At 45.4% G+C, this 21,156-nt stretch overlaps 22 non-coding genes across 22 annotated transcripts; 11 read left to right on the top strand and 11 right to left on the bottom strand.

Moving 5' to 3' along the window:
• Positions 1-182: 182 nt before the first annotated feature.
• Positions 183-262, top strand: TRNAL-AAG (transfer RNA leucine (anticodon AAG)). Its single transcript has one exon. It is a non-coding gene; the product is annotated as a tRNA-Leu (tRNA).
• A 170-nt stretch (positions 263-432) lies between these two features.
• Positions 433-512, bottom strand: TRNAL-UAG (transfer RNA leucine (anticodon UAG)). The gene has a single exon. It is a non-coding gene; the product is annotated as a tRNA-Leu (tRNA).
• Positions 513-2,030: 1,518 nt separating this feature from the next.
• TRNAL-AAG (transfer RNA leucine (anticodon AAG)) lies at positions 2,031-2,110 on the top strand. The gene has a single exon. It is a non-coding gene; the product is annotated as a tRNA-Leu (tRNA).
• Positions 2,111-2,280: 170 nt separating this feature from the next.
• Positions 2,281-2,360, bottom strand: TRNAL-UAG (transfer RNA leucine (anticodon UAG)). The gene has a single exon. It is a non-coding gene; the product is annotated as a tRNA-Leu (tRNA).
• A 1,515-nt stretch (positions 2,361-3,875) lies between these two features.
• On the top strand, positions 3,876-3,955 carry TRNAL-AAG (transfer RNA leucine (anticodon AAG)). Its single transcript has one exon. It is a non-coding gene; the product is annotated as a tRNA-Leu (tRNA).
• Positions 3,956-4,125: 170 nt separating this feature from the next.
• On the bottom strand, positions 4,126-4,205 carry TRNAP-UGG (transfer RNA proline (anticodon UGG)). Its single transcript has one exon. It is a non-coding gene; the product is annotated as a tRNA-Pro (tRNA).
• A 1,518-nt stretch (positions 4,206-5,723) lies between these two features.
• On the top strand, positions 5,724-5,803 carry TRNAL-AAG (transfer RNA leucine (anticodon AAG)). The gene has a single exon. It is a non-coding gene; the product is annotated as a tRNA-Leu (tRNA).
• A 170-nt stretch (positions 5,804-5,973) lies between these two features.
• Positions 5,974-6,053, bottom strand: TRNAL-UAG (transfer RNA leucine (anticodon UAG)). The gene has a single exon. It is a non-coding gene; the product is annotated as a tRNA-Leu (tRNA).
• A 1,518-nt stretch (positions 6,054-7,571) lies between these two features.
• Positions 7,572-7,651, top strand: TRNAL-AAG (transfer RNA leucine (anticodon AAG)). The gene has a single exon. It is a non-coding gene; the product is annotated as a tRNA-Leu (tRNA).
• A 170-nt stretch (positions 7,652-7,821) lies between these two features.
• Positions 7,822-7,901, bottom strand: TRNAL-UAG (transfer RNA leucine (anticodon UAG)). The gene has a single exon. It is a non-coding gene; the product is annotated as a tRNA-Leu (tRNA).
• Positions 7,902-9,419: 1,518 nt separating this feature from the next.
• TRNAL-AAG (transfer RNA leucine (anticodon AAG)) lies at positions 9,420-9,499 on the top strand. Its single transcript has one exon. It is a non-coding gene; the product is annotated as a tRNA-Leu (tRNA).
• A 170-nt stretch (positions 9,500-9,669) lies between these two features.
• Positions 9,670-9,749, bottom strand: TRNAL-UAG (transfer RNA leucine (anticodon UAG)). The gene has a single exon. It is a non-coding gene; the product is annotated as a tRNA-Leu (tRNA).
• Positions 9,750-11,266: 1,517 nt separating this feature from the next.
• On the top strand, positions 11,267-11,346 carry TRNAL-UAG (transfer RNA leucine (anticodon UAG)). The gene has a single exon. It is a non-coding gene; the product is annotated as a tRNA-Leu (tRNA).
• Positions 11,347-11,516: 170 nt separating this feature from the next.
• TRNAL-UAG (transfer RNA leucine (anticodon UAG)) lies at positions 11,517-11,596 on the bottom strand. Its single transcript has one exon. It is a non-coding gene; the product is annotated as a tRNA-Leu (tRNA).
• Positions 11,597-13,112: 1,516 nt separating this feature from the next.
• On the top strand, positions 13,113-13,192 carry TRNAL-AAG (transfer RNA leucine (anticodon AAG)). The gene has a single exon. It is a non-coding gene; the product is annotated as a tRNA-Leu (tRNA).
• Positions 13,193-13,362: 170 nt separating this feature from the next.
• On the bottom strand, positions 13,363-13,442 carry TRNAP-UGG (transfer RNA proline (anticodon UGG)). The gene has a single exon. It is a non-coding gene; the product is annotated as a tRNA-Pro (tRNA).
• A 1,518-nt stretch (positions 13,443-14,960) lies between these two features.
• Positions 14,961-15,040, top strand: TRNAL-AAG (transfer RNA leucine (anticodon AAG)). Its single transcript has one exon. It is a non-coding gene; the product is annotated as a tRNA-Leu (tRNA).
• A 170-nt stretch (positions 15,041-15,210) lies between these two features.
• TRNAL-UAG (transfer RNA leucine (anticodon UAG)) lies at positions 15,211-15,290 on the bottom strand. Its single transcript has one exon. It is a non-coding gene; the product is annotated as a tRNA-Leu (tRNA).
• A 1,517-nt stretch (positions 15,291-16,807) lies between these two features.
• On the top strand, positions 16,808-16,887 carry TRNAL-AAG (transfer RNA leucine (anticodon AAG)). Its single transcript has one exon. It is a non-coding gene; the product is annotated as a tRNA-Leu (tRNA).
• Positions 16,888-18,898: 2,011 nt separating this feature from the next.
• TRNAL-UAG (transfer RNA leucine (anticodon UAG)) lies at positions 18,899-18,978 on the bottom strand. The gene has a single exon. It is a non-coding gene; the product is annotated as a tRNA-Leu (tRNA).
• Positions 18,979-20,485: 1,507 nt separating this feature from the next.
• On the top strand, positions 20,486-20,565 carry TRNAL-AAG (transfer RNA leucine (anticodon AAG)). The gene has a single exon. It is a non-coding gene; the product is annotated as a tRNA-Leu (tRNA).
• A 170-nt stretch (positions 20,566-20,735) lies between these two features.
• On the bottom strand, positions 20,736-20,815 carry TRNAL-UAG (transfer RNA leucine (anticodon UAG)). Its single transcript is given in 2 exon segments — positions 20,736-20,771; positions 20,778-20,815. It is a non-coding gene; the product is annotated as a tRNA-Leu (tRNA).
• Positions 20,816-21,156: the final 341 nt, after the last annotated feature.

The raw sequence follows: 21,156 nt of genomic DNA, 5'->3' as shown, positions 1-21,156 counted from the left end.
CTTCAAGGATACCAGAGCCGTGAATCGAACCCTGGCCTCTGGAGGTCGCAGCTTATCAGGCTAACTACTACGCTACAGAGGCGAACTGAACTTTCATTGTTAAGGAATAATATAGTGTACATTATCAGAATGTTAACGACAACAGGACGTTGTCAGTTGTCCGCACTAACTGCTAAGACGCCGGTAGCGTGGCCGAGCGGTCTAAGGCGCTGGTTTAAGGCACCAGTCCGAAAGGGCGTGGGTTCGAATCCCACCGCTGCCAGGAAATTTTAAATAGCTGGGGACTGTTCACAGTTAAATGAAGGTAAGCAATTTGCAAATTACACATAAGAGCTACAGAATACTCATTGAAGATCTTGCACAATTGAACAAAAAACGACGAGGATTGCATAATAAACCGAAGTGATCGTTCTTACTAAAGTAGAAAAGTGTTGGCAGCGGTGGGATTCGAACCCACGCCCTTTCGGACTGGTGCCTAAAACCAGCGCCTTAGACCGCTCGGCCACGCTACCGTTTCATACCTACCGCTGGAGAAGTTCACAATACCAAATGGAATAAAGTTCCCATATTCTAACCTTTCTAAAATATGTCTTACACATCATGCTCCCTGGCCAGGAATATATGTAATTTCACGTTCTAAATCATGGCTGCTAGGGCACTGGCAAGTATTACATTTAGGGACGCGTGAGATTACATGGCAAGATCTGGCTGTTCTTCTTCCTACCTTAATTCCTTTACCATCCAGGGTTGGTTTTTCCCTCTGACACAGCGGGGAATCTTAACTCTTCCGCATCTATGGTAGTGTCCTGGAGCAAAGTACTTAGGAACGGCATACAACTTCTGAGTAGGACGAGTACTTCGCCTAGGCTTCCTCAACTGCCATGCCTAACCCTTTATGGCATACTGTTGCCGAGAGGAAATAAAACTATCCATCTCTATTAATGAATATAGATTGTGGAGAGAGGTAGTTTTACGGAACATCTTCAACTGTACGCCTACAGGTAGATAAACACATATATTTAAGGGGTGCCTTGTATTTTTTACACAACATTTGATAAAACAGCATTAAAACCAAACGTACGCCTTCCACCCCGTCAGGATCCTCGCATACCAACACCCGATTTTTTTTACGTCGGCCCTCACCATCACATCACCATAGTATTCAGGAGGACGTCTGGCTCAACCTCAATGTCGTTACCGAATTACGGTCGTGGAAGTATACTTGCGCCTTGCACTAAGTACCCATGGCCAGTAAGCAGGAATGTTCGGTCTTTGAATGTTAAAAGCTTACCGTAAAATATTGATAAATCGTATATATACCGCATTATGGCAATCCACATCACATACGGGTGTTAACCTTTCAGACCCAGTTAAGACTTGCTGACAGCTTTAAAAAAACATTAAATCTTGAAATGTTCTTCGCCATACGAACACAAAAGAAATTCATGGGGCTGACGCAAAGAGTGAGAAGACTTAAAGGGTCAGCCATTTAGAGAGAGGGATGTGGCCATGGCCTTAAGTTATGTATCGTGCTGGCATTTGCCTGGAGTAGAAGTGATTTTTTTCAATTATTGCTTCTCGCTTTGCGTCGCGCAAACACACTTAAGTCTTACGGCGACGATGGGAGAGGAAACGCCCAGGAATGGGAAGGAAGCGGCCGTGGCCTTAAATAAGGTACAGCCCTAGCATTTGCCTGGTGTAAATATGGGAAACCAAAGAAAACCATCTTCAGGGCTGCCGACAGTGGGGTTTCAGCTCACTTCCTCCGGATGCGAGCTCACAGCTGCGCGCTCCTAACCCCACGCCAACTCGACCGGTGGAGTAGAATTGGGAAACCACCGAAAACCACTTCAAGGATACCAGAGCCGTGAATCGAACCCTGGCCTCTGGAGGTCGCAGCTAATCACGCTAACTACTACGCTACAGAGGCGAACTGAACTTTCATTGTTAAGGAATAATATAGTGTACATTATCAGAATGTTAACGACAACAGGACGTTGTCAGTTGTCCGCACTAACTGCTAAGACGCCGGTAGCGTGGCCGAGCGGTCTAAGGCGCTGGTTTAAGGCACCAGTCCGAAAGGGCGTGGGTTTGAATCCCACCGCTGCCAGGAAATTTTAAATAGCTGGGGACTGTTCACAGTTAAATGAAGGTAAGCAATTTGCAAATTACACATAAGAGCTACAGAATACTCATTGAAGATCTTGCACAATTGAACAAAAAACGACGAGGATTGCATAATAAACCGAAGTGATCGTTCTTACTAAAGTAGAAAAGTCTTGGCAGCGGTAGGATTTGAACCCACGCCCTTTCGGACTGGTGCCTAAAACCAGCGCCTTAGACCGCTCGGCCACGCTACCCTTTCGTTCCTACCTCTGGAGAAGTTCACAATACCAAATGGAATAAAGTTCCCATATTCTAACCTTTCTAAAATATGTCTTACACATCATGCTCCCTGGCCAGGAATATATGTAATTTTCGTTCTAAATCATGGCTGCTAGGGCTCTGGCAAGTATTACATTTAGGGACGCGTGAGTTTACATGGCAAGATCTGGCTATTCTTCTTCCTACCTTAATTCCTTCACCATCCAGGGTTGGTTTTTCCCTCTGACACAGCGGGGGATCTTAACTCTTCCGCATCTAGGGTAGTGTCCTGGAGCAAAGTACTTAGGAACGGCATACAACTTCTGAGTAGGACCAGTACTTCGCCTAGGCTTCCTCAACTGCCATGCCTAACCCTTTATGGCATACTGTTGCCGAGAGGAAATAAAACTATCCATCTCTATTAATGAATATAGATTGTGGAGAGAGGTAGTTTTACGGAACATCTTCAACTGTAGGCCTACAGGTAGATAAACACATATATTTAAGGGGTGCCTTGTATTTTTTACACAACATATGATAAAACAGCATTAAAACCAAACGTACGCCTTCCACCCCGTCAGGATCCTCGCATACCAACACCCGATTTTTTACGTCGGCCCTCACCATCACATCACCATAGTATTCAGGAGGACGTCTGGCTCAACCTCAATGTCGTTACCGAATTACGGTCGTGGAAGTATACTTGCGCCTTGCACTAAGTACCCATGGCCAGTAAGCAGGAATGTTCGGTCTTTGAATGTTAAAAGCTTACCGTAAAATATTGATAAATCGTATATATACCGCATTATGGCAATCCACATCACATACGGGTGTTAACCTTTCAGACCCAGTTAAGACTTGCCGACAGCTTTAAAAAAACATTAAATCTAGAAATGTTCTTCGCCATACGAACACAAAAGAAATTCATGGGGCTGACGCAAAGAGTGAGAAGACTTAAAGGGTCAGCCATTTAGAGAGAGGGATGTGGCCATGGCCTTAAGTTATGTATCGTGCTGGCATTTGCCTGGAGTAGATGTGCTTTTTTTCAATTATTGCTTCTCGCTTTGCGTCGCGCAAACACACTTAAGTCTTACGGCGACGATGGGAGAGGAAACGCCCAGGAATGGGAAGGAAGCGGCCGTGGCCTTAAATAAGGTACAGCCCTAGCATTTGCCTGGTGTGAATATGGGAAACCAAAGAAAACCATCTTCAGGGCTGCCGACAGTGGGGTTTCAACTCACTTCCTACGGATGCGAGCTCACAGCTGCGTGCTCCTAACCCCACGCCAACTCGACCGGTGGAGTAGAATTGGGAAACCACCGAAAACCACTTCAAGGATACCAGAGCCGTGAATCGAACCCTGGCCTCTGGAGGTCGCAGCTAATCACGCTAACTACTACGCTACAGAGGCGAACTGAACTTTCATTGTTAAGGAATAATATAGTGTACATTATCAGAAGGTTAACGACAACAGGACGTTGTCAGTTGTCCGCACTAACTGCTAAGACGCCGGTAGCGTGGCCGAGCGGTCTAAGGCGCTGGTTTAAGGCACCAGTCCGAAAGGGCGTGGGTTCGAATCCCACCGCTGCCAGGAAATTTTAAATAGCTGGGGACTGTTCACAGTTAAATGAAGGTAAGCAATTTGCAAATTACACATAAGAGCTACAGAATACTCATTGAAGATCTTGCACAATTGAACAAAAAACGACGAGGATTGCATAATAAACCGAAGTGATCCTTCTTACTAAAGTAGAAAAGTGTTGGCAGCGGTGGGATTCGAACCCACGCCCTTTCCGACTGGTGCCCAAAACCAGCGCCTTAGACCGCTCGGCCACGCTACCGTTTCATACCGACCGCTGGAGAAGTTCACAATACCAAATGGAATAAAGTTCCCATATTCTAACCTTTCTAAAATATGTCTTACACATCATGCTCCCTGGCCAGGAATATATGTAATTTCACGTTCTAAATCATGGCTGCTAGGGCACTGGCAAGTATTACATTTAGGGACGCGTGAGATTACATGGCAAGATCTGGCTATTCTTCTTCCTACCTTAATTCCTTTACCATCCAGGGTTGGTTTTTCCCTCTGACACAGCGGGGAATCTTAACTCTTCCGCATCTATGGTAGTGTCCTGGAGCAAAGTACTTAGGAACGGCATACAACTTCTGAGTAGGACGAGTACTTCGCCTAGGCTTCCTCAACTGCCATGCCTAACCCTTTATGGCATACTGTTGCCGAGAGGAAATAAAACTATCCATCTCTATTAATGAATATAGATTGTGGAGAGAGGTAGTTTTACGGAACATCTTCAACTGTAGGCCTACAGGTAGATAAACACATATATTTAAGGGGTGCCTTGTATTTTTTACACAACATATGATAAAACAGCATTAAAACCAAACGTACGCCTTCCACCCCGTCAGGATCCTCGCATACCAACACCCGATTTTTTTTACGTCGGCCCTCACCATCACATCACCATAGTATTCAGGAGGACGTCTGGCTCAACCTCAATGTCGTTACCGAATTACGGTCGTGGAAGTATACTTGCGCCTTGCACTAAGTACCCATGGCCAGTAAGCAGGAATGTTCGGTCTTTGAATGTTAAAAGCTTACCGTAAAATATTGATAAATCGTATATATACCGCATTATGGCAATCCACATCACATACGGGTGTTAACCTTTCAGACCCAGTTAAGACTTGCTGACAGCTTTAAAAAAACATTAAATCTTGAAATGTTCTTCGCCATACGAACACAAAAGAAATTCATGGGGCTGACGCAAAGAGTGAGAAGACTTAAAGGGTCAGCCATTTAGAGAGAGGGATGTGGCCATGGCCTTAAGTTATGTATCGTGCTGGCATTTGCCTGGAGTAGAAGTGCTTTTTTTCAATTATTGCTTCTCGCTTTGCGTCGCGCAAACACACTTAAGTCTTACGGCGACGATGGGAGAGGAAACGCCCAGGAATGGGAAGGAAGCGGCCGTGGCCTTAAATAAGGTACAGCCCTAGCATTTGCCTGGTGTAAATATGGGAAACCAAAGAAAACCATCTTCAGGGCTGCCGACAGTGGGGTTTCAGCTCACTTCCTCCGGATGCGAGCTCACAGCTGCGCGCTCCTAACCCCACGCCAACTCGACCGGTGGAGTAGAATTGGGAAACCACCGAAAACCACTTCAAGGATACCAGAGCCGTGAATCGAACCCTGGCCTCTGGAGGTCGCAGCTAATCACGCTAACTACTACGCTACAGAGGCGAACTGAACTTTCATTGTTAAGGAATAATATAGTGTACATTATCAGAATGTTAACGACAACAGGACGTTGTCAGTTGTCCGCACTAACTGCTAAGACGCCGGTAGCGTGGCCGAGCGGTCTAAGGCGCTGGTTTAAGGCACCAGTCCGAAAGGGCGTGGGTTCGAATCCCACCGCTGCCAGGAAATTTTAAATAGCTGGGGACTGTTCACAGTTAAATGAAGGTAAGCAATTTGCAAATTACACATAAGAGCTACAGAATACTCATTGAAGATCTTGCACAATTGAACAAAAAACGACGAGGATTGCATAATAAACCGAAGTGATCGTTCTTACTAAAGTAGAAAAGTCTTGGCAGCGGTGGGATTTGAACCCACGCCCTTTCGGACTGGTGCCTAAAACCAGCGCCTTAGACCGCTCGGCCACGCTACCCTTTCGTTCCTACCTCTGGAGAAGTTCACAATACCAAATGGAATAAAGTTCCCATATTCTAACCTTTCTAAAATATGTCTTACACATCATGCTCCCTGGGCAGGAATATATGTAATTTTCGTTCTAAATCATGGCTGCTAGGGCTCTGGCAAGTATTACATTTAGGGACGCGTGAGTTTACATGGCAAGATCTGGCTATTCTTCTTCCTACCTTAATTCTTTCACCATCCAGGGTTGGTTTTTCCCTCTGACACAGCGGGGGATCTTAACTCTTCCGCATCTAGGGTAGTGTCCTGGAGCAAAGTACTTAGGAACGGCATACAACTTCTGAGTAGGACCAGTACTTCGCCTAGGCTTCCTCAACTGCCATGCCTAACCCTTTGTGGCATACTGTTGCCGAGAGGAAATAAAACAATCCATCTCTATTAATGAATATAGATTGTGGAGAGTGGTAGTTTTACGGAACATCTTCAACTATAGGCCTACAGGTAGATAAACACATATATTTAAGGGGTGCCTTGTATTTTTTACACAACATATGATAAAACAGCATTAAAACCAAACGTACGCCTTCCACCCCGTCAGGATCCTCGCATACCAACACCCGATTTTTTTTTACGTCGGCCCTCACCATCACATCACCATAGTATTCAGGAGGACGTCTGGCTCAACCTCAATGTCGTTACCGAATTACGGTCGTGGAAGTATACTTGCGCCTTGCACTAAGTACCCATGGCCAGTAAGCAGGAATGTTCGGTCTTTGAATGTTAAAAGCTTACCGTAAAATATTGATAAATCGTATATATACCGCATTATGGCAATCCACATCACATACGGGTGTTAACCTTTCAGACCCAGTTAAGACTTGCTGACAGCTTTAAAAAAACATTAAATCTTGAAATGTTCTTCGCCATACTAACACAAAAGAAATTCATGGGGCTGACGCAAAGAGTGAGAAGACTTAAAGGGTCAGCCATTTAGAGAGAGGGATGTGGCCATGGCCTTAAGTTATTTATCGTGCTGGCATTTGCCTGGAGTAGAAGTGCTTTTTTTCAATTATAGCTTCTCGCTTTGCGTCGTGCAAACACACTTAAGTCTTACGGCGACGATAGGAGAGGAAACGCCCAGGAATGGGAAGGAAGCGGCCGTGGCCTTAAATAAGGTACAGCCCTAGCATTTGCCTGGTGTGAATATGGGAAACCAAAGAAAACCATCTTCAGGGCTGCCGACAGTGGGGTTTCAACTCACTTCCTCCGGATGCGAGCTCACAGCTGCGCGCTCCTAACCACACGCCAACTCGACCGGTGGAGTAGAATTGGGAAACCACCGAAAACCACTTCAAGGATACCAGAGCCGTGAATCGAACCCTGGCCTCTGGAGGTCGCAGCTTATCAGGCTAACTACTACGCTACAGAGGCGAACTGAACTTTCATTGTTAAGGAATAATATAGTGTACATTATCAGAATGTTAACGACAACAGGACGTTGTCAGTTGTCCGCACTAACTGCTAAGACGCCGGTAGCGTGGCCGAGCGGTCTAAGGCGCTGGTTTAAGGCACCAGTCCGAAAGGGCGTGGGTTCGAATCCCACCGCTGCCAGGAAATTTTAAATAGCTGGGGACTGTTCACAGTCAAATGAAGGTAAGCAATTTGCAAATTACACATAAGAGCTACAGAATACTCATTGAAGATCTTGCACAATTGAACAAAAAACGACGAGGATTGCATAATAAACCGAAGTGATCGTTCTTACTAAAGTAGAAAAGTGTTGGCAGCGGTGGGATTCGAACCCACGCCCTTTCGGACTGGTGCCTAAAACCAGCGCCTTAGACCGCTCGGCCACGCTACCGTTTCATACCTACCGCTGGAGAAGTTCACAATACCAAATGGAATAAAGTTCCCATATTCTAACCTTTCTAAAATATGTCTTACACATCATGCTCCCTGGCCAGGAATATATGTAATTTCACGTTCTAAATCATGGCTGCTAGGGCACTGGCAAGTATTACATTTAGGGACGCGTGAGATTACATGGCAAGATCTGGCTGTTCTTCTTCCTACCTTAATTCCTTTACCATCCAGGGTTGGTTTTTCCCTCTGACACAGCGGGGAATCTTAACTCTTCCGCATCTATGGTAGTGTCCTGGAGCAAAGTACTTAGGAACGGCATACAACTTCTAAGTAGGACGAGTACTTCGCCTAGGCTTCCTCAACTGCCATGCCTAACCCTTTATGGCATACTGTTGCCGAGAGGAAATAAAACTATCCATCTCTATTAATGAATATAGATTGTGGAGAGAGGTAGTTTTACGGAACATCTTCAACTGTACGCCTACAGGTAGATAAACACATATATTTAAGGGGTGCCTTGTATTTTTTACACAACATATGATAAAACAGCATTAAAACCAAACGTACGCCTTCCACCCCGTCAGGATCCTCGCATACCAACACCCGATTTTTTTTACGTCGGCCCTCACCATCACATCACCATAGTATTCAGGAGGACGTCTGGCTCAACCTCAATGTCGTTACCGAATTACGGTCGTGGAAGTATACTTGCGCCTTGCACTAAGTACCCATGGCCAGTAAGCAGGAATGTTCGGTCTTTGAATGTTAAAAGCTTACCGTAAAATATTGATAAATCGTATATATACCGCATTATGGCAATCCACATCACATACGGGTGTTAACCTTTCAGACCCAGTTAAGACTTGCTGACAGCTTTAAAAAAACATTAAATCTTGAAATGTTCTTCGCCATACGAACACAAAAGAAATTCATGGGGCTGACGCAAAGAGTGAGAAGACTTAAAGGGTCAGCCATTTAGAGAGAGGGATGTGGCCATGGCCTTAAGTTATGTATCGTGCTGGCATTTGCCTGGAGTAGAAGTGATTTTTTTCAATTATTGCTTCTCGCTTTGCGTCGCGCAAACACACTTAAGTCTTACGGCGACGATGGGAGAGGAAACGCCCAGGAATGGGAAGGAAGCGGCCGTGGCCTTAAATAAGGTACAGCCCTAGCATTTGCCTGGTGTAAATATGGGAAACCAAAGAAAACCATCTTCAGGGCTGCCGACAGTGGGGTTTCAGCTCACTTCCTCCGGATGCGAGCTCACAGCTGCGCGCTCCTAACCCCACGCCAACTCGACCGGTGGAGTAGAATTGGGAAACCACCGAAAACCACTTCAAGGATACCAGAGCCGTGAATCGAACCCTGGCCTCTGGAGGTCGCAGCTAATCACGCTAACTACTACGCTACAGAGGCGAACTGAACTTTCATTGTTAAGGAATAATATAGTGTACATTATCAGAATGTTAACGACAACAGGACGTTGTCAGTTGTCCGCACTAACTGCTAAGACGCCGGTAGCGTGGCCGAGCGGTCTAAGGCGCTGGTTTAAGGCACCAGTTCGAAAGGGCGTGGGTTCGAATCCCACCGCTGCCAGGAAATTTTAAATAGCTGGGGACTGTTCACAGTTAAATGAAGGTAAGCAATTTGCAAATTACACATAAGAGCTACAGAATACTCATTGAAGATCTTGCACAATTGAACAAAAAACGACGAGGATTGCATAATAAACCGAAGTGATCGTTCTTACTAAAGTAGAAAAGTGTTGGCAGCGGTGGGATTTGAACCCACGCCCTTTCGGACTGGTGCCTAAAACCAGCGCCTTAGACCGCTCGGCCACGCTACCCTTTCGTTCCTACCTCTGGAGAAGTTCACAATACCAAATGGAATAAAGTTCCCATATTCTAACCTTTCTAAAATATGTCTTACACATCATGCTCCCTGGCCAGGAATATATGTAATTTTCGTTCTAAATCATGGCTGCTAGGGCTCTGGCAAGTATTACATTTAGGGACGCGTGAGTTTACATGGCAAGATCTGGCTATTCTTCTTCCTACCTTAATTCCTTCACCATCCAGGGTTGGTTTTTCCCTCTGACACAGCGGGAGATCTTAACTCTTCCGCATCTAGGGTAGTGTCCTGGAGCAAAGTACTTAGGAACGGCATACAACTTCTGAGTAGGACCAGTACTTCGCCTAGGCTTCCTCAACTGCCATGCCTAACCCTTTGTGGCATACTGTTGCCGAGAGGAAATAAAACTATCCATCTCTATTAATGAATATAGATTGTGGAGAGAGGTAGTTTTACGGAACATCTTCAACTGTAGGCCTACAGGTAGATGAACACATATATTTAAGGGGTGTCTTGTATTTTTTACACAACATATGATAAAACAGCATTAAAACCAAACGTACGCCTTCCACCCCGTCAGGATCCTCGCATACCAACACCCGATTTATTCTACGTCGGCCCTCACCATCACATCACCATAGTATTCAGGAGGACGTCTGGCTCAACCTCAATGTCGTTACCGAATTACGGTCGTGGAAGTATACTTGCGCCTTGCACTAAGTACCCATGGCCAGTAAGCAGGAATGTTCGGTCTTTGAATGTTAAAAGCTTACCGTAAAATATTGATAAATCGTATATATACCGCTTTATGGCAATCCACATCACATACGGGTGTTAACCTTTCAGACCCAGTTATGACTTGCTGACAGCTTTAAAAAAACATTAAATCTTGAAATGTTCTTCGCCATACGAACACAAAAGAAATTCACGGGGCTGACGCAAAGAGTGAGAAGATTTAAAGGGTCAGCCATTTAGAGAGAGGGATGTGGCCATGGCCTTAAGTTATGTATCGTGCTGGCATTTGCCTGGAGTAGAAGTGCTTTTTTTCAATTATTGCTTCTCGCTTTGCGTCGCGCAAACACACTTAAGTCTTAAGGCGACGATGGGAGAGGAAACGCCCAGGAATGGGAAGGAAGCGGCCCTGGCCTTAAATAAGGTACAGCCCTAGCATTTGCCTGGTGTGAATATGGGAAACCAAAGAAAACCATCTTCAGGGCTGCCGACAGTGGGGTTTCAACTCACTTCCTCCGGATGCGAGCTCACAGCTGCGCGCTCCTAACCCCACGCCAACTCGACCGGTGGAGTAGAATTGGGAAACCACCGAAAACCACTTCAAGGATACCAGAGCCGTGAATCGAACCCTGGCCTCTGGAGGTCGCAGCTAATCACGCTAACTACTACGCTACAGAAGCGAACTGAACTTTCATTGTTAAGGAATAATATAGTGTACATTATCAGAAGGTTAACGACAACAGGACGTTGTCAGTTGTCCGCACTAACTGCTAAGACGCCGGTAGCGTGGCCGAGCGGTCTAAGGCGCTGGTTTTAGGCACCAGTCCGAAAGGGCGTGGGTTCGAATCCCACCGCTGCCAGGAAATTTTAAATAGCTGGGGACTGTTCACAGTTAAATGAAGGTAAGCAATTTGCAAATTACACATAAGAGCTACAGAATACTCATTGAAGATCTTGCACAATTGAACAAAAAACGACGAGGATTGCATAATAAACCGAAGTGATCGTTCTTACTAAAGTAGAAAAGTGTTGGCAGCGGTGGGATTCGATCCCACGCCCTTTCGGACTGGTGCCTAAAACCAGCGCCTTAGACCGCTCGGCCACGCTACCCTTTCGTACCTACCTCTGAAGAAGTTCACAATACCAAATGGAATAAAGTTCCCATATTCTAACCTTTCTAAAATATGTCTTACGCATCATGCTCCCTGGCCAGGAATATATGTAATTTCACGTTCTAAATCATGGCTGCTAGGGCACTGGCAAGTATTACATTTAGGGACGCGTGAGAATACATGGCAAGATCTGGCTATTCTTCTTCCTACCTTAATTCCTTTACCATCCAGGGTTGGTTTTTCCCTCTGACACAGCGGGGGATCTTAACTCTTCCGCATCTAGGGTAGTGTCCTGGAGCAAAGTACTTAGGAACGGCATACAACTTGTGAGTAGGAGCAGTACTTCGCCTAGGCTTCCTCAACTGCCATGCCTAACCCTTTATGGCATACTGTTGCCGAGAGGAAATAAAACTATCCATCTCTATTAATGAATATAGATTGTGGAGAGAGGTAGTTTTACGGAACATCTTCAACTGTAGGCCTACAGGTAGATAAAAACATATATTTAAGGGGTGCCTTGTATTTTTTAGACAACATATGATGAAACAGCATTAAAACCAAACGTACGCCTTCCACCCCGTCAGGATCCTCGCATACCAACACCCGATTTTTTACGTCGGCCCTCACCATCACATCACCATAGTATTCAGGAGGACGTCTGGCTCAACCTCAATGTCGTTACCGAATTACGGTCGTGGAAGTATACTTGCGCCTTGCACTAAGTACCCATGGCCAGTAAGCAGGAATGTTCGGTCTTTGAATGTTAAAAGCTTACCGTAAAATATTGATAAATCGTATATATACCGCATTATGGCAATCCACATCACATACGGGTGTTAACCTTTCAGACCCAGTTAAGACTTGCCGACAGCTTTAAAAAAACATTAAATCTAGAAATGTTCTTCGCCATACGAACACAAAAGAAATTCATGGGGCTGACGCAAAGAGTGAGAAGACTTAAAGGGTCAGCCATTTAGAGAGAGGGATGTGGCCATGGCCTTAAGTTATGTATCGTGCTGGCATTTGCCTGGAGTAGATGTGCTTTTTTTCAATTATTGCTTCTCGCTTTGCGTCGCGCAAACACACTTAAGTCTTACGGCGACGATGGGAGAGGAAACGCCCAGGAATGGGAAGGAAGCGGCCGTGGCCTTAAATAAGGTACAGCCCTAGCATTTGCCTGGTGTGAATATGGGAAACCAAAGAAAACCATCTTCAGGGCTGCCGACAGTGGGGTTTCAACTCACTTCCTACGGATGCGAGCTCACAGCTGCGTGCTCCTAACCCCACGCCAACTCGACCGGTGGAGTAGAATTGGGAAACCACCGAAAACCACTTCAAGGATACCAGAGCCGTGAATCGAACCCTGGCCTCTGGAGGTCGCAGCTAATCACGCTAACTACTACGCTACAGAGGCGAACTGAACTTTCATTGTTAAGGAATAATATAGTGTACATTATCAGAAGGTTAACGACAACAGGACGTTGTCAGTTGTCCGCACTAACTGCTAAGACGCCGGTAGCGTGGCCGAGCGGTCTAAGGCGCTGGTTTAAGGCACCAGTCCGAAAGGGCGTGGGTTCGAATCCCACCGCTGCCAGGAAATTTTAAATAGCTGGGGACTGTTCACAGTTAAATGAAGGTAAGCAATTTGCAAATTACACATAAGAGCTACAGAATACTCATTGAAGATCTTGCACAATTGAACAAAAAACGACGAGGATTGCATAATAAACCGAAGTGATCCTTCTTACTAAAGTAGAAAAGTGTTGGCAGCGGTGGGATTCGAACCCACGCCCTTTCCGACTGGTGCCCAAAACCAGCGCCTTAGACCGCTCGGCCACGCTACCCTTTCGTACCTACCTCTGGAGAAGTTCACAATACCAAATGGAATAAAGTTCCCATATTCTAACCTTTCTAAAATATGTCTTACACATCATGCTCCCTCTCCAGGAATATATGTAATTTCACGATCTAAATCATGGCTGCTAGGGCTCTGGCAAGTATTACATTTAGGGACGCGTGAGTTTACATGGCAAGATCTGGCTATTCTTCTTCCTACCTTAATTCCTTTACCATCCAGGGTTGGTTTTTCCCTCTGACACAGCGGGGGATCTTAACTCTTCCGCATCTAGGGTAGTGTCCTGGAGCAAAGTACTTAGGAACGGCATACAACTTCTGAGTAGGACCAGTACTTCGCCTAGGCTTCCTCAACTGCCATGCCTAACCCTTTGTGGCATACTGTTGCCGAGAGGAAATAAAACTATCCATCTCTATTAATGAATATAGATTGTGGAGAGAGGTAGTTTTACGGAACATCTTCAACTGTAGGCCTACAGGTAGATGAACACATATATTTAAGGGGTGTCTTGTATTTTTTACACAACATATGATAAAACAGCATTAAAACCAAACGTACGCCTTCCACCCCGTCAGGATCCTCGCATACCAACACCCGATTTTTTCTACGTCGGCCCTCACCATCACATCACCATAGTATTCAGGAGGACGTCTGGCTCAACCTCAATGTCGTTACCGAATTACGGTCGTGGAAGTATACTTGCGCCTTGCACTAAGTACCCATGGCCAGTAAGCAGGAATGTTCGGTCTTTGAATGTTAAAAGCTTACCGTAAAATATTGATAAATCGTATATATACCGCTTTATGGCAATCCACATCACATACGGGTGTTAACCTTTCAGACCCAGTTAAGACTTGCTGACAGCTTTAAAAAAACATTAAATCTTGAAATGTTCTTCGCCATACGAACACAAAAGAAATTCATGGGGCTGACGCAAAGAGTGAGAAGACTTAAAGGGTCAGCCATTTAGAGAGAGGGATGTGGCCATGGCCTTAAGTTATGTATCGTGCTGGCATTTGCCTGGAGTAGAAGTGCTTTTTTTCAATTATTGCTTCTCGCTTTGCGACGCGCAAACACACTTAAGTCTTACGGCGACGATGGGAGAGGAAACGCCCAGGAATGGGAAGGAAGCGGCCGTGGCCTTAAATAAGGTACAGCCCTAGCATTTGCCTGGTGTGAATATGGGAAACCAAAGAAAACCATCTTCAGGGCTGCCGACAGTGGGGTTTCAACTCACTTCCTCCGGATGCGAGCTCACAGCTGCGCGCTCCTAATCCCACGCCAACTCGACCGGTGGAGTAGAATTGGGAAACCACCGAAAACCACTTCAAGGATACCAGAGCCGTGAATCGAACCCTGGCCTCTGGAGGTCGCAGCTAATCACGCTAACTACTACGCTACAGAGGTGAACTGAACTTTCATTGTTAAGGAATAATATAGTGTACATTATCAGAATGTTAACGACAACAGGACGTTGTCAGTTGTCCGCACTAACTGCTAAGACGCCGGTAGCGTGGCCGAGCGGTCTAAGGCGCTGGTTTAAGGCACCAGTCCGAAAGGGCGTGGGTTCGAATCCCACCGCTGCCAGGAAATTTTAAATAGCTGGGGACTGTTCACAGTTAAATGAAGGTAAGCAATTTGCAAATTACACATAAGAGCTACAGAATACTCATTGAAGATCTTGCACAATTGAACAAAAAACGACGAGGATTGCATAATAAACCGAAGTGATCGTTCTTACTAAAGTAGAAAAGTGCTGGCAGCGGTGGGATTCGAACCCACGCCCTTTCGGACTGTTGCCTAAAACCAGCGCCTTAGACCGCTCGGCCACGCTACCCTTTCGTACCTACCTCTGGAGAAGTTCACAATACCAAATGGAATAAAGTTCCCATATTCTAACCTTTTTAAAATATGTCTTACACATCATGCTCCCTGGCCAGGAATATATGTAATTTTCGTTCTAAATCATGGCTGCTAGGGCTCTGGCAAGTATTACATTTAGGGACGCGTGAGTTTACATGGCAAGATCTGGCTATTCTTCTTCCTACCTTAATTCCTTTACCATCCAGTGTTGCTTTTTCCCTCTGACACAGCGGGGAATCTTAACTCTTCCGCATCTAGGGTAGTGTCCTGGAGCAAGGTACTTAGGAACGGCATACAACTTCTGAGTAGGACCAGTACTTCGTCTAGGCTTCCTCAACTGCCATGCCTAACCCTTTATGGCATACTGTTGCCGAGAGGAAATAAAACTATCCATCTCTATTAATGAATATAGATTGTGGAGAGAGGTAGTTTTACGGAACATCTTCAACTGTAGGCCTACAGGTAGATAAACACATATATTTAAGGGGTGCCTTGTATTTTTTACACAACATATGATAAAACAGCATTAAAACCAAACGTACGCCTTCCACCCCGTCAGGATCCTCGCATACCAACACCCGATTTTTTTTACGTCGGCCCTCACCATCACATCACCATAGTATTCAGGAGGACGTCTGGCTCAACCTCAATGTCGTTACCGAATTACGGTCGTGGAAGTATACTTGCGCCTTGCACTAAGTACCCATGGCCAGTAAGCAGGAATGTTCGGTCTTTGAATGTTAAAAGCTTACCGTAAAATATTGATAAATCGTATATATACCGCATTATGGCAATCCACATCACATACGGGTGTTAACCTTTCAGACCCAGTTAAGGCTTGCTGACAGCTTTAAAAAAACATTAAATCTTGAAATGTTCTTCGCCATACGAACACAAAAGAAATTCATGGGGCTGACGCAAAGAGTGAGAAGATTTAAAGGGTCAGCCATTTAGAGAGAGGGATGTGGCCATGGCCTTAAGTTATGTATCGTGCTGGCATTTGCCTGGAGTAGAAGTGCTTTTTTTCAATTATTGCTTCTCGCTTTGCGTCGCGCAAACACACTTAAGTCTTACGGCGACGATGGGAGAGGAAACGCCCAGGAATGGGAAGGAAGCGGCCGTGGCCTTAAATAAGGTACAGCCCTAGCATTTGCCTGGTGTGAATATGGGAAACCAAAGAAAACCATCTTCAGGGCTGCCGACAGTGGGGTTTCAGCTCACTTCCTCCGGATGCGAGCTCACAGCTGCGCGCTCCTAATCCCACGCCAACTCGACCGGTGGAGTAGAATTGGGAAACCACCGAAAACCACTTCAAGGATACCAGAGCCGTGAATCGAACCCTGGCCTCTGGAGGTCGCAGCTAATCACGCTAACTACTACGCTACAGAGGCGAACTGAACTTTCATTGTTAAGGAATAATATAGTGTACATTATCAGAATGTTAACGACAACAGGACGTTGTCAGTTGTCCGCACTAACTACTAAGACGCCGGTAGCGTGGCCGAGCGGTCTAAGGCGCTGGTTTAAGGCACCAGTCCGAAAGGGCGTGGGTTCGAATCCCACCGCTGCCAGGAAATTTTAAATAGCTGGGGACTGTTCACAGTTAAATGAAGGTAAGCAATTTGCAAATTACACATAAGAGCTACAGAATACTCATTGAAGATCTTGCACAATTGAACAAAAAACGACGAGGAATGCATAATAAACCGAAGTGATCGTTCTTACTAAAGTAGAAAAGTGTTGGCAGCAGTGGGATTCGAACCCACGCCCTTTCGGTCTGATGCCTAAAACCAGCACATTAGACCGCTCGGCCACGCTACCCTTTCGTACCTACCTCTGGAGAAGTTCACAATACCAAATGGAATAAAGTTCCCATATTCTAACCTTTCTAAAATATGTCTTACACATCATGCTCCCTGGCCAGGAATGTATGTAATTTCACGTTCTAAATCTTGGCTGCTAGGGCACTGGCAAGTATTACATTTAGGGACGCGTGAGTTTACATGGCAAGATCTGGCTATTATTCTTCCTACCATAATTCCTTTACCATCCAGGGTTGGTTTTTCCCTCTGACACAGCGGGGGATCTTAACTCTTCCGCATCTAGGGTAGTGTCCTGGAGCAAGGTACTTAGGAACGGCATACAACTTCTGAGTAGGACCAGTACTTCGCCTAGGCTTCCTCAACTGCCATGCCTAACCCTTTATGGTATACTGTTGCCGAGAGGAAATAAAACTATCCATCTCTATTAATGGATATAGATTGTGGAGAGAGGTAGTTTTACGGAACATCTTCAACTGTAGGCCTACAGGTAGATAAACACATATATTTAAGGGGTGCCTTGTATTTTTTACACAACATATGATAAAACAGCATTAAAACCAAACTTACGCCTTCCACCCCGTCAGGATCCTCGCATACCAACACCCGATTTTTTTTACGGCGGCCCTCACCATCACATCACCATAGTATTCAGGAGGACGTCTGGCTCAACCTCAATGTCGTTACCGAATTACGGTCGTGGAAGTATACTTGCGCCTTGCACTAAGTACCCATGGCCAGTAAGCAGGAATGTTCGGTCTTTGAATGTTAAAAGCTTACCGTAAAATATTGATAAATCGTAAATATACCGCATTACGGCAATCCACATCACATACGGGTGTTAAGCTTTCAGACCCAGTTAAGACTTGCTGACAGCTTTAAAAAAACATTTAATCTTGAAATGTTCTTCGCCATACGAACACAAAAGAAATTCATGGGGCTGACGCAAAGAGTGAGAAGACTTAAAGGGTCAGCCATTTAGAGAGAGGGATGTGGCCATGGCCTTAAGTTATGTATCGTGCTGGCATTTGCCTGGAGTAGAAGTGCTTTTTTTCAATTATTGCTTCTCGCTTTGCGTCGCGCAAACACACTTAAGTCTTACGGCGATGATGGGAGAGGAAACGCCCAGGAATGGGAAGTAAGCGGCCGTGGCCTTAAATAACATACAGCCCTAGCATTTGCCTGGTGTGAATATGGGAAACCAAAGAAACCCATCTTCAGGGCTGCCGACAGTGGGGTTTCAACTCACTTCCTCCGGATGCGAGCTCACAGCTGCGCGCTCCTAACCCCACGCCAACTCGACCGGTGGAGTAGAATTGGGAAACCACCGAAAACCACTTCAAGGATACCAGAGCCGTGAATCGAACCCTTTCCTCTGGAGGTCGCAGCTAATCACGCTAACTACTACGCTACATAGGCGAACTGAACTTTCATTGTTAAGGAATAATCTAGTGTACATTATCAGAATGTTAACGACAACAGGACGTTGTCAGTTGTCCGCACTAACTGCTAAGACGCGTGGCCGAGCGGTCTAAGGCGCTTTTTTAAGGCACCAGTCCGAAAGGGCGTGGGTTCGAATCGCACCGCTGCCGGGTAATTTTAAATAGCTGGGTACTGTTCACAGTTAAATGAAGGTAAGCAATTTGCAAATTACACATAAGAGCTACAGAATACTCATTGAATATCTTGCACAATTGAACAAAAAACGACGAGGATTGCATAATAAACCGATGTAATCGTTCTTACTAAAGTAGAAAAGTGTTGGCAGCGGTGGGATTCGAACCCACGCCCTTTCGGACTGGTGCCTAAAACCAGCGCCTTAGACCGCTCGGCCATGCTACCCTTACGTGGTGAAGTTCACAATACCAAATGGAATAAAATTCCCATATTCTAACCTTTCTAAAATATGTCTTACACATCATGCTCCCTGGCCAGGAATATATGTAATTTCACGTTCTAAATCATGGCTGCTAGGGCACTGGTAAGTATTACATTTAGGGACGCGTGAGTTTACATGGCAAGATCTGGCTATTCTTCTTCCTACCTTAATTCCTTTACCATCCAGTGTTGGTTTTTCCCTCTGACACAGCGGGGAATCTTAACTCTTCCGCATCTAGGGTAGTGTCCTGGAGCAAGGTACTTAGGAACGGCATACAACTTCTGAGTAGGACCAGTACTTCGTCTAGGCTTCCTCAACTTCCATGCCTAACCCTTTATGGCATACTGTTGCCGAGAGGAAATAAAACTATCCATCTCTATTAATGAATATAGATTGTGGAGAGAGGTAGTTTTACGGAACATCTTCAACTGTAGGCCTACAGGTAGATAAACACATATATTTAAGGGGTGCCTTGTATTTTTTACACAACATATGATAAAACAGCATTAAAACCAAACGTACGCCTTCCACCCCGTCAGGATCCTCGCATACCAACACCCGATTTTTTTTACGTCGGCCCTCACCATCACATCACCATAGTATTCAGGAGGACGTCTGGCTCAACCTCAATGTCGTTACCGAATTACGGTCGTGGAAGTATACTTGCGCCTTGCACTAAGTACCCATGGCCAGTAAGCAGGAATGTTCGGTCTTTGAATGTTAAAAGCTTACCGTAAAATATTGATAAATCGTATATATACCGCATTATGGCAATCCACATCACATACGGGTGTTAACCTTTCAGACCCAGTTAAGACTTGCTGACAGCTTTAAAAAAACATTAAATCTTGAAATGTTCTTCGCCATACGAACACAAAAGAAATTCATGGGGCTGACGCAAAGAGTGAGAAGATTTAAAGGGTCAGCCATTTAGAGAGAGGGATGTGGCCATGGCCTTAAGTTATGTATCGTGCTGGCATTTGCCTGGAGTAGAAGTGCTTTTTTTCAATTATTGCTTCTCGCTTTGCGTCGCGCAAACACACTTAAGTCTTAAGGCGACGATGGGAGAGGAAACGCCCAGGAATAGGAAGGAAGCGGCCGTGGCCTTAAATAAGGTACAGCCCTAGCATTTGCCTGGTGTGGATATGGAAACCAAAGAAAACCATCTTCAGGGCTGCCGACAGTGGGGTTTCAACTCACTTCCTCCGGATGCGAGCTCACAGCTGCGCGCTCCTAACCCCACGCCAACTCGACCGGTGGAGTAGAATTGGGAAACCACCGAAAACCACTTCAAGGATACCAGAGCCGTGAATCGAACTCTGGCCTCTGGAGGTCGCAGCTAATCACGCTAACTACTACGCTACAGAGGCGAACTGAACTTTCATTGTTAAGGAATAATATAGTGTACATTATCAGAATGTTAACGACAACAGGACGTTGTCAGTTGTCCGCACTAACTGCTAAGACGCCGGTAGCGTGGCCGAGCGGTCTAAGGCGCTGGTTTAAGGCACCAGTCCGAAAGGGCGTGGGTTCGAATCCCACCGCTGCCAGGAAATTTTAAATAGCTGGGGACTGTTCACAGTTAAATGAAGGTAAGCAATTTGCAAATTACACATAAGAGCTACAGAATACTCATTGAAGATCTTGCACAATTGAACAAAAAACGACGAGGATTGCATAATAAACCGAAGTGATCGTTCTTACTAAAGTAGAAAAGTGTTGGCAGCGGTGGGATTCGAACCCACGCCCTTTCGGACTTGTGCCTAAACCCAGCACCTTACACCGCTCGGCCACGCTACCCTTTCGTACCTACCTCTGGAGAAGTTCACAATACCAAATGGAATAAAGTTCCCATATTCTAACCTTTCTAAAATATGTCTTACACATCATGCCCCCTGGCCAGGAATATATGTAATTTCACGTTCTAAATCATGGCTGCTAGGGCACTGGCAAGTATTACATTTAGGGACGCGTGAGTTTACATGGCAAGATCTGGCTATTCTTCTTCCTACCTTAATTCCTTTACCATCCAGGGTTGGTTTTCCCCTCTGACACAGCGGGGGATCTTAACTCTTCCGCATCTAGGGTAGTGTCCTGGAGCAAAGTACTTAGGAACGGCATACAACTTCTGAGTAGGACCA

Source organism: Anabrus simplex, chromosome 1 (assembly GCF_040414725.1).
Source record: "Anabrus simplex isolate iqAnaSimp1 chromosome 1, ASM4041472v1, whole genome shotgun sequence".
Classification (NCBI taxonomy): domain Eukaryota; kingdom Metazoa; phylum Arthropoda; class Insecta; order Orthoptera; family Tettigoniidae; genus Anabrus; species Anabrus simplex.
Note: the sequence above shows the minus strand (reverse complement) of the source record. Positions and strands in the feature narration are given on the sequence as shown.